Genomic DNA, 12,485 nt, shown 5'->3' on the forward strand with positions numbered 1-12,485 from the left:
GGATTTTTATCATCTGTTCTAACAGTATTTAGTAATTGACAATAAATCATATTTCATTCCCTTTCTCATTGTTGCTGTTATTAATTTCAGTTAAGCTCAGCTCCAATAGTCCCAAGAGAAGACTTCTCTCTACAAAGCAGGGCTTAACGGTTACCCTTGTATGCAATCAAAATTTCATCCACTACCTAGGACCACTAAGTGATAAGTGTGTGCATGAAAGAAGTACACCAAAGCAATGGAATGTTACTCACCTATTAAAAACAATTACATCATAAAATTTGCACCCAAGTGGATGGAACTAGAAAAGATCATCCTGAGCAAGGTAACTCAGGCCCAGAAAGACAAACATAGTGTGTACTCTCTAACAAGTCAATATTAGCACAGGATAAACATGCTACAATCCACAGACCCAAATAAGCTAACTAACAAGGAGAAACCAAATGAAGAATGCTTGAATCTCACTGAGAAGGGGAAATAGAATAGATAACTGAAGTGGGGATGGGTGGGGTGGGGTGAGGTGGGGATGAGAATAGGAGGAATCAGGTGTGGTAAAGATGGAGGAAGAGAGTACTAGGAAAAACAACTGGAAATAAGGGGGAGGGCATCTCTGGGACAAACTAGAAACCTATCAATGGAAATTCCCAGAATTTCCTTAGAACTGATGTGGATGTCTGAAGACAAAACAAAACAAAACAAAACAAAACAAAACAAACAAACAAAAAAAGAAGCTACAATGGCCTAGAGATTCAGAATCTACTGGGAAGATCAGATGAATGCAAAGAAACAATAGTACCAGAATGACAGATATACAAATATGTTGCTGAGCATGAGAAGTTCTCTGATAACTCTCCAAAATGGTGACACTTAGGTTCAATATGGAAAGAGAAGTCACTGTCAACTAAAATAAAAAATAAAAAAAATATAAAAGAATAAAATAAAAAGGATTATTGTGGAGATAGTTCAGTAGAAAGCAGTACGTGCTTGATGTGGGGATCTGAGACTCCAGCACATGCATAAAGAGCTGTGAATCTGCAACTCCAGCACTGGGGGTTGCAGACAGGTTAATACAGGTGAATACTGGGAAAGCACTGGACAGTCAGTCCATCCAAAATGGCCATCTTCTGGTTCTGTGGCTCGGGCAACAAGGCAGAGCTCAAGAGAGGAAACACTGGACATCGCCCTCTGGTCTCATCATGCTTGTGCACCAGCATTCACACGCTTGCTCTACGTATCATATACATCAACAAGCACACACACACACATACACACACACACACACACACACTCTGAAGAACTCACACTAATAAAAGGATTACCAGAGACAGAGACATGCAATTATGCCACAATCCTGAAGTTTTCCTTTAGAGAATCTGAAGAGTGTTGATATTTTGATAAATCGGAGTTTCCAGTAAGTAAAATGTACATCTAAAAACTGAAACTCTCATTTTGGAACTGAACACATATTACTAAATCAGTGAAAATATCAAGGATATTTTGGCTAACCTAAAAAATGTTAGGAGGGGTAAATTGTACTTTTATAGTACCAAATAAAAATTAGTTAAATCAATGGCAGGAAGAGAGATTCTAAAAATAAAATCTGAACAAATAATAAAAACAACAAATTTGCATATTTATAACAGCCAATAAATACTTAATACATTTATTGATTAAATTCTCAGTAATTTTTGATATAGTTAATGTCATTGACAATGAATAAATGAGAAAATTAGGTCCATAAATTACTTCCCACATCCATGCCTTTTTGTTTTATTTCAAGGTCCACTGAACTTATGTAGGACTGTCCAGTTGGCCAGAGGATTGGAATTATCCCTGAGAGCCTTGTAGCCCACCATTTGATACACGTAAGAAGACAATGACTGTCCTTGCCCTGCCTCTAAACTATCAGTTACCAATAGTTCAGTATGATTAGCTAGGGCCCTATGAGCCTACTCTGATCAATAATTGGCTGTTGATAGGCCCAATCTCTCAGGCCAGTGCAAGCAACCGGTTCCTGCTTCTGTTGTGATACCATGTTTGCATCAGCTGTGTCATGCCTCTGTTTCTATGTTCTGGCTATTATGAATAAGGTCACTATGAACATGGTTGAGCAAATGTTCTTGTTGTGTGCTGGAGCATCTTCTGGGTATATTCCAAGGAGTGGAATAGCTGGGTCTTGAGGAAGCCCTATTCCCAGTTTTCTGAGATAGTGCCAGATAGATTTCTAAAGTGGCTGTACTAGTTTGCATTCCCATCAGCGATGGAGGAGTGTTCCTCTTTCTCCACATCCTCATCAGCATGTGGTGTCACTTAAGTTTTTGATCTTAGCCATTCTGATGGGTGGAAGATGGAATCTCAGAGTCATTTTGATTTGCATTTCCCTGATGACTAAGGAGGTTGAGCATCTCTTTAAGTGTTTCTCAGCCATTTGATACTCTACTGTTGAGAATTCTCTATTTAGTTCTGAGCCCCATTTCTCAATTGGATTATTTGGTTTGGTGGTGTTTAATTTCTTGAGTTTTTTTATATATTTTGGATATTAGACCTTTGTCAGATGTAGGGTGGTGAAGATCTTTTCCTAGTCTGTAGGCTGTCGCTTTGTTCTGTTGATAGTGTCTCCTGCCTTACAGAAGCTTCTCAGCCAAAGGACCAGCTTTTGAATTCATTGAGTCTTTGTATTGTTCTCTTTGTTTCTAAGTTACTGGTTTTAGTCCACAGTTTATTTCCTGCAGTCTTTTTCTTTTGGGTGTCTGTGCTTCCCTTTTTTCTAAAGCTTTTAGGTGTGCTTTTAAATTGCTTACCTGAGAACTCTCTAATTTATTTATGAAGGCACTTAGTGCTGTGAATATTCCCTTTAGCACGGTTTTCATTGTATCCCATAAATTGGGTATGTTTTTCCTTCATTTTCATTGAATTCTAGAAAGCCTTTAATTCTTTCTTTCTTTCTTTCTTTCTTTCTTTCTTCCCTGACCTAGTTGTCATTAAATAGAGAGTTCTTCACTTTCTATGAGTTTATAAGTTTTCTCTTGTTTTTGTTGTTGAAATCTAGCTTCAGTCCATGGTGCTCTGATAAGATGAAAGAGGTTACTTCAATTTTCTTGTATCTATTGAGGTTTGTTCTGCAACCAAATTCAATTTGGAGAATGTTCTGTGAAGTGCTGAGAAGAATATATATTCCTTTGTATTTGGATGAATTTTTCTGTAGTTATCTGTTAGGTCCATTTGATTCATGGCATTTTAAATTTTTAATTATTTCTCTGTTTAGTTTCTGTCTCAGTGACATGTCCTTTAGTGCTAGTGGGGTGTTGAAGTCTCCTACTATTAATGTGTGGGACTGATGTGCAATTTAAGCTTTAGTAATATTTCTCTTAAAAATGTTAGCAACCTTGTATTTGGGGCATAGATGTTCAGATTTGAGATGTTATCTTAGTGGATTTTTCCTTTACTAGTATTTTGTATCCTTTCTCATATCTTTTAATTAATTTTGGCTGAAAGTATATTTTATTAGTTATTAAAATAGCTATTTCAGTTTGCTTCCTTTTTCCATTTGTTTGTAAAACATTTTTTCAGCCCTTCACTCTGAGTTGATGTTTATCTTTGTTGCCAAGGTGTGTTTCTTTTATGTACCAGAATGATGGGTTCCTGTTCATGCATCCATTCTGTTTTCCAGTTGACTTTTAAGCCCATTGATTTTGAGAGATATTAATCACCAAGGATTGTCCATTCCTCTTATTTTGATGTTTGTGGTTATAGTGTGTTTTTTTGTTTGTTTGTTTTTGTTTTTCTTATTTTGGTTGTGGTACAGTAGAGTTTTTTATTCCCTGTGTTTTCTTGTGTGTAGTTTACTTTCTTTGGCTAGAGTTTTCATTCTAGTATCTTCTATAGGCCTGGGTTTGTACATAGATATTGTTTAAATTTCATTTTGTCTTGAGATATCTTGTTTTCTCCACCTATGATAATTGAGAGTTTTGCTGGGTATAGTACACTGGGCTGATATCTGTGGTGTCTTAGTGCCTGTGTGACATCTGCCCAGGTCCTTCTGGGTTTCATATTCTCTGTTGAGAATTCAGGTATAATTATTATAGGTTTGCCATTATATGTGACTTGGCCCTTTTCCTTTGCAGCTTTTAATATTCTTCCTTTGTTCTGTACATTTAGTGTTTTGCTTATTATGTGGAGGGATGATTTTCTCTTCTGGTCTAATCTGTTTGGTGTTCTGTAGGCCTTTTCTATGTTTATAGGCATCTCTTTCTTTAGGTTGGGGAGGTTTTCTTCTATGATTTTGTTGAAATATTTTCTCACCTTGAAGATGGGAATCTTTTCTTTCTTCTATTCCTATTATTCTTAGATTTCATCTTCTCCTAGTATCCTTGATTTCTTGGGTGTTTTATGTCAATAATTTTTTATATTTAATATTTTCTTTGACAGATATATCCATTTCTTTGATTATGTCTTCTACATCTGAGATTCTTTTCTCCATCTCTTGTATTCTGTTGGTGATGTTTACTTCTGCAGTTCCTATCTTCTTCCCTAAGTTTTCCATCTCTAAGATTTGCCCAGTTTGTATTTTCTTTATCATTTCTCTTTCCATTTTCAGGTCTTGAACTGATTTATTAATTTTCTTCACCTGCTTGTTTATATTTTTCAGTATTTTCTCAAGTGATTTATTCATTTCCTCTCTCAAGGTCTCTATCTGATTATAGTTTCTTATATTTCATTAAGAGGTTTACTTGTTTCCTCTTTAAAAGCCTCCCTAATCTTCAAAACCATAGCTTTAAGGTCATTTTCTTGTGTTTCATTTGTCTTAGGGTATCGAAGGCTACATGCCATGGGATAAATGAGTTCTGGAGATGCCATATTGTCCTAGCTTTTGTTGATTGTGTTCTCATACTAGCCTTTAGTCATTGGAATGCCTCTGGCATTTGCTCATTGTTTTTGGTATTTTCTGGAGCTCTAGAGGGTACTGGAAGCATCCTAGGCAGGAGGCTAGATGTTCCTGAAACAGAATTCTCAGGATAATGTGGATGCTTGTGGACTGTTGGAACTTTAGGAATAGCCAACCTTTCTCCTCGGGTGGTTGTGTCCAAGTTAGACCCACAGGCAGGGGATTGGACTGGGGGTATAGCAGGTCTCTTCAGGAATCCAGGAGCCCTCTTCTCATGGATGAACCTCCACAGTCTTCAGTCTTGCTATTCCCTTACTCAGTAGTCTCTGTGTTTAAGCAGCATGCACAATGTATGCCACCATTGTGAAGTGAGATCCTGTATGCCCCTGAGCTCTGGGTAGTCTCCACTGGGGAGATAGGTAAAATGGTTGACCAGATGCTATGACTGTTTCCCTGCATCTTGGGAGTTGGGCAGCCAGAAGCTGGAACCTTGTGCCCTAGAAATCCAGGAGCTTTCTCTAGGATGGCAGGAAAAGCCTGGTGGCCAGAGGCTGGAACCATTCTATCCTGGCACCCATGGGCTCTCTTCTCACCTGGGAACCAAAAGCTCTGACATTTTAGAGTTTTCAATCCAGCCTCTCATTTGTTCTGGAGTAACTAAAGACCTGCTACTCAGAAACAGTGCAACCTGGGAGCTACCATCTTGGTTTTCCATCTTGAGTCATAATTTGAATAGTCTTTGCATAAAAGAAACACTTAGCTCACATTTGTGGTTCTTGTCATTGGCAGCTCACTGAAAAATTATAGCTTTGTATAATTCAGATTTGTTTGTTCCAAGGTTAAAAGCACTGAAAGTAAATGCACTTTATGTTTAGAAATATATAGAACTATATTAAAAATGTTGAAGATGGCATTTGGTTTTATTTTGGGTGAGAAAAAAAGGCTGCATGGCTTTTGTAGGGAACTTGAGTTCAATTCTCTGAACTCATCTTAACTGTTAACAATCCTCTACTACTCCAGTTCCAAGAGAGCTGATGCGTCATGTGCACATGCCCTATGAAGCATATATATGTATGTATGTATATATGCATGTATATGTACACATATGTATATATACATATATATTTAAAAGTGAAATATATATTTATATGCATGCATATTTGCATATACATATGTAAATATGTATGTATAAGTTTTAAGCATGAAATATATATTTTAAAATATACAGAAATGTCATTAGATAGAGTTTATTTTTAAGCATTTATTATTTCACAGTTAGCCACAACTCACCTAGATTCCAGATATAAACAGAAATACAGTATACCATAATTTGAATTCAATTGAAAAACACACTATATACATACAATTCCATATTTTAAAACAATATATATGTACATGTGATTCATATTTTAAGTAATAATAACTTTATAACAGTCCATATAGAAAATTATATGTTGTTTCTGATATGTAATAATGGTTGAGTTTATGTAATACTTGGGTAATATCTGATAATAATTTGGAGAAAAGGAAGCAGTATTAGAATTTGCAAACCAAAGATATTTGGGGCTCAGCAGTAATATATTTCTGTGAAATCACCTTACTGATGATCGTCTCTAGAAGGATACCAAAAGATGTCATGGAAACAAAGAACATAAATCCAGGGAACCACCTGAACTAAGAGCCAGAACAAGGAGCCCACAAAAATGCTCTTCTCCAACACCGGCTCTCGTTTCTTTCCCTTCCACAGTACCATGGCTCTCATTTCCCACCACTTCTAAACAGGATGGTGTTAGTGAAGAGGCAAAAGTTAAAAGCTGTTGAGTCAGCCACCAGAGTTTGAGATCTTCTCTATCGCTGATCTTTCCCAGGGAAGTTACGTGGGAGCTTCCTCGGCTTCCTTGTTTCTCACTTTGGTTAACAACAGAGGCACCTCCTTGGTGGTACTGTAGGGGACATGCAATGAATAAGCATCATTAAGCTTATTCCATCGAATCTTCCTCATCACAACCTTGTGCAGCATGTATAATGTGAGCAAATGTGGTAGAGCATGTGCTAAGCCCAATTCATAAATCAGTAATCTCAAGTGTTCATCTACTCATAATTTGATATTATGATAAAACTAACAAAGCATTTTTCCTTGGAAGCATTACTTAAATAGACACCCCTAACTGGGTAATCATGCAATCTTGAAAATAAAAATTAAGCAGGCAAATCATAGCCTGAATGGCTATCTATTTTTTCATTAATTATTTAATCATTTACAGCCTGACTGCAGTCACCTCCTACCTCTCCTCCTAGTCTCAACCTTCCTTCCTCCCCCCTCTCCCCTTCTCCTCAGAGAGGAGGCCCCCATGGCTATCAACCTGCCCAGGCACATCAAGGCATCCTCTCCCACTGAGGCCAGATAAGACAGCCCAGCTATGGGAAAGGGATCCAAAGGCAGGCAACAGACTAAGAGAGAACCCGACTCCAATTGTTAGGGGATCCACATGAATAACAAGGTGCACATCTTCTACATATGTGGCTACATTTTTTTCAATAAACTGAGTTTTCTTGGAACTAGGGCCAGGATTAGGGTGAGAGACAAGATAATGGGCTTTGAACTACTGGAACCTCTCTTCAGATAAAATTGTTCATAGTGTTTTTTCCCACTCTATTTTGTGAACAGGTTTTAAAAAAATGGAAATGGTATTAAATCTTCCTCGGAGATACAACAGAGTTTATCCGTGAACTCATACCATCCTGTTCTTTTCTTCGAAGAGATACTATTGACAGCTTTAATCTCATTGCCTGTAATAGATCCAAGTTACTTTTATGTTCTGGTTTTGATTCTCTTGGGTTATATACATTTAGAATCTTACATACTTCTAGGCTCTCAGCTGTTTAGAGTATGCACTTTTAAAATATTTTTTTAATAATGTTCTGTATTTCTCTGAAGCCCATTGTAACAACATCCTTATTTTTTCTAATTTTATTAATTTGAATCTTCTGTTTCTTTTTGTTATGTTGACTAGGAGTCTGTCACTCTTACTAACTTGCTCAAAGAACCAACACTTAGGTTGATTTTTTTACATCATTACATCTTCTGAGTTTGCAATTAGCTGCTTGTTGTCTTTGAGAGAACTGAGGCACATGATTGAGTTGTTTATTTGGTGTTTCTCAGAATTTCTTTATAATGTGAGAGTTCATCACTATAAACTTTCCTCTTAGAATTTTGTTGGCGATAGCCAGGAGTATCCAACTGATTGTATTTATATTTAACTCTAGAAATTAATTCTCTCAGCAATTGTTCATTTAATAGAAAAAGAAAAAGACACAAGAAAATAGAAAACTGCAGACAATTTCTTTGCCCAACATAAATGCAAACAAAAAAATTACCCAAACAGTTGCAAAGTAAATACAAGATTAAATTTAAAATTTCATATATTATGACTAAGTGGGCTCCATCCTAGAAATGCAAGTTTAGTTCAAAATATGCAAATCAATAAATTTAAGGTTGGATACTACATAAGCATCTCTACTGATGCCAAAAAGAAATTTGGCTAAGTTCAACTTTACAATAAAAGCCCTGATGACAATAGGAATAAATCATATCTCAAAATAACAAAGGCTCCATACAACAAACACATTGCCAATATCATCATATTAAATGGAAAAAAAACCTGAAAGCATTCCAATCAAAAGATGAAAATGACTACACTTCCCTATCTTATTTGATAAAGTGCTACAAGTCTTTAGTATGACAATAAGATGAGAGAAAGACATTAAAGGGATAAAAATAGAAAAAATAATCAAATTGTCCCTTTGTAGATGACACAATTCTGTACTTAAAAGGCCCTGTAGAATTGACTAGAAAAACTCTTAGATCTAATAAATACAGTAAAGTTGCAGACAATAAAGCCAATAAAATCAATACAAAAAAGTATCTTTCAGAGATTTCAACAATGTTCTCTCAGGGAAGAAAAAGCTTTCCCCACAAATTAAGTGCTTAGGAATACACTTGACCATAAAAATAAAATATTTCTACAGTGAACATCTCCAAGTGTTGAAAGAGCAAATCAAAGTAGATACTGAGTGACAGAAAGGACTTCTAATATCCTGGATTTGCAAAATCGATACTTTAAAAGTGACTCTACTACTCAAACTAATCTACAGATTTAATGAAATATCTATGGGAAATGCCCATGTGATACTTCACAGATCTAGAAAAAAAAATCCTCAAATGAATAAGGAACTACAAATAGCCAAAGCAATTCCAAGGAGTAAGAAGGCAGCTAGCTGTGTTATAATAACCAACCTGTTATTCTGCTATATAAATATAACAATAAAGACAACATGGTATTGACATAAAAACAAAAATCAGTGAAGCAGAATTGAGGACCTATAAATAAAGTTGACCAAGCAATGGCCACCAAATTTTTAACAAGGGAGTAAAAAACCAGCGAATTCCAACAAAGAATATCTCTTTACTTTTAAAGAATATTTTGCAATCCTGTGCGTGGCAAAATAGAGCTTGAGGCCATGAGTAGGTATACTAGCCCGGTGAACCTGCCTGTCTTCCCACCTGATTATGATGCTTCTAACCATTGGTATGATTTTTACCACCTGGTTCTTCATTTATGAGGTCACCTCCACCAAGTGTATATGCAATATCTACAAAGAGCTCCTCAACTCCTTGGTGGCCTCACCCTTCATGGACTTTGCATTCCTGTTCCTCCTGCTCTGGGTCAGTATCTATGTAGGAGTCCCCAACGGTAATTTTTTACCATTGCTACATTTGTCTGCCTGCTGTTTCCAATGAAGGCAGACATATGGGAAAAAAGAATATTTTGCATTCATTCTTTCGTAATTCCATACATATTTGTAATTTATCTGCTTCATAGGCACTCTCAGCAATCTTTTTCCACCCTCCTTACCACTCCACCAATGTTTACCACTCCTAAGTTAATGAACTTTATGTTAGCACTCCACTAAGATCAATTACCTCAACCTGTATGCACAGAAGGAACTTTATAGCCCTGCTTCCTACCATATAGATATTATAATCTTTCCATTGCTCTTTCAACATGTTTCCTGTACCTTAGGAGTGAGCAGCATCTGATATAAATGTCACATTCGGGGCTGATCTCTCAATAGTCAACTTATTCTCAGTGCTTGACCAGTCATGAGTTTTAATTTTGCTTCCCATTGACACAAGTTTCCCTAACCATGAGGAAAGCATTGATCTATGATGTAAACACAGATATTTAGACGGCAGCTTGGTAACAGGTCCAATAAGCAAAATAACAACTGTAATCCTTCCCTAAGGGCCTATTACTTGTTCAGCCATAGGCTTTTGACCATGTTTACAGTCCCAGGCATGAATATCCTACTGTGGACCAAGCCTTAAATCCAATCAGAAAGCATTTAATCCCATAAGAGTTGTTGCATAAGTCACACATCTTCTCTGGCACAGGTGAAATATTGCTGGCAAGGTCTTCAGATACTATGAAAGTTAGCATTTCCAAGGCACGTCTAGCTGACTTTCTCTATGCCCTCCCACCCAAATGTAGCTTGTCTTCATAATAGGGTCTTACCATCTGCCTATGGTAAGACAGTCAAAAGCAAGGACATTAACTTGTTACTTTGAGAGCCTCAGAGGCCTCTGAGATGAATAATTCATATGGCAATATCTCCAACCTGGCACTTGGATTTTAATTTAATAACCCATGTCTTCTGAGAGATGTATTGCCTACCCATGTAGAGTACCACAATCCAAATATCTTATTTTTATTTATTTGTTAATATTTTTAACGAATTTACCATTAGATAGTTTCCCCCTTTCTTTCCTCCCTCCAACACTTCCCAGCAACTCTACTTGAACCTTTCCAACATTCTCCCTCACATTCCCTGTGAAAATCTCATTTTCTTTAATTATATGCATATGTGTGTATGCAAATATGTGTATCAAGTTGCAGGTATATAATGTATATACATGCATATTTATCATACTTATATATTAAGTCTGTTCTTGTTGTTTATGTGTATACGATTTGAAGACTAACAAGTCTGCCTAGGACATCCAGTGGGTGGCTCATTCCCTGGGAGAAACTATTGCTCCTCTTCTCAGCTGTTAATATTTACCTGTAGCTCTTTGTCTATGGGTGGAGGCCACAAAATTTCCCCCATGCACATTAACATGTATGTTGATATTGCAATTATTTATGTTCTTGTTTATGCCTATGAAGCTTCCAAGGAAGCAAAGCATTTAAATAGTTCTACCCAGCTGCAATACCTATGAATCATATGGCAAGATAAACATAAAAGTAAGAAAAGTGGAATTCACATGTCAATGGCAACCAATAGCTTTCAAGTTGGCCTTAATGCCCAATAAGTAAGAAGGAACTCATGCCTGGTTGAAGTGGAAATTTCTGGTTTCTTTGAAGACTCAGTTGTGTCAAGTGGTGTTTGGCTGAAAGCGATCTTATGCTTCAATGCTTTTCTGCAAGATGTCTTGTGAGAGGGAATGTGGTATTTTGCCAGGAACAGACATGGGAGAAGGCATATAGTGAAAGGAGTATTAAAGGACCCAGAGGCAGTAGAATGAGGTTTTTTTTGTGTGTGTGTTGCTATGTCCTGGAACACTTTGCTGGCCTTCTCTGGTCTTTACTGGTCTTGGCTTCACAGAGAGCAACATTCCAGAGAATTTTCCATGGTACTCTATATGATTCTGGCTACTTCCACTGAGTCAGATCCATTAAGCAGAGCCTTGCGGTTTCTGCCGGATCATGCCACTGCTATAGATTTGTGTTGCTGTTTGTTATTGGCTACTCGACTGGACTGCTGGTATCCTGACAGTGCAGAGGGGAACTAGCATAAGGAACTACATCTAAACATGTCCATGACCCCTTTTTCCTACTAATATTCTTTTTTCCCTTCCTCTGGTTGGTGGGTTAGAAGTGAGGTTGAAGTATTTAAGAATCCTAAATAAAGTAGGTTTTGAAAAATCTAAGCTTATACCTGTACTAGAAATCTAATTTGCTTTCAGGTGCATGTGATGTCATGAGCCTTAGAAAAGAATCTACTACCACCGCTTTGCTAGACCAACTTGATTCCTTACTGTATCATTCTAAGGATGATCATCTCAATAAATAATGCTGGCAAACCTGTACATTCAACCACAGAAGATTTAAATTGAGACATAATGTTTCTCTTGAACAAAACCAATTCAAAATGTATCAAAAACCTTAATTCAAAATTTGAAATGATGAAACTACTAGAAGAAAATATAGGAATATGCTTCAAATTATGGGGTAGGTAAGAACATTCTTTTTTTAACTTTATTTTTTATTATAATTTATTCAGATTACATCCTGATTGTTATTGCCTCATTTGTATCTTCCTGTCTCTCCCCCACTCTTTCACCCTATCCCCCTCCCCTAGACCTCTGATAGAAGGGACGACCTCCCCCACCATATGACTACAGCCTATCAGGTCTCATCTGGATAACCTACTTTCCCTTCCCCTGTGTGCTGCTGGGCCTCCCCACCAAGGGGAAATGATCAAATTGGGGGCACCAGAGTTCATGTCAGAGGCTGTCCCCACCCTCCCCACAACTGTGGAG

General features: G+C 37.0%; 1 pseudogene across 1 annotated transcript; it reads left to right on the forward strand.

Annotated features, from left to right (window-relative positions):
* Window positions 1-9,403: 9,403 nt before the first annotated feature.
* Window positions 9,404-12,016, forward strand: LOC311588143 (dolichyl-diphosphooligosaccharide--protein glycosyltransferase subunit TMEM258-like; annotated as a pseudogene). The gene is made up of 2 exons: window positions 9,404-9,636; window positions 11,910-12,016. The product of its transcript is annotated as a dolichyl-diphosphooligosaccharide--protein glycosyltransferase subunit TMEM258-like (transcript).
* The last annotated feature ends 469 nt before the right edge of the window (window positions 12,017-12,485 follow it).

Source organism: Acomys minous, assembly GCF_964271855.1.
Source record: "Acomys minous genome assembly, chromosome: 17".
In the NCBI taxonomy this organism is placed as follows: domain Eukaryota; kingdom Metazoa; phylum Chordata; class Mammalia; order Rodentia; family Muridae; genus Acomys; species Acomys minous.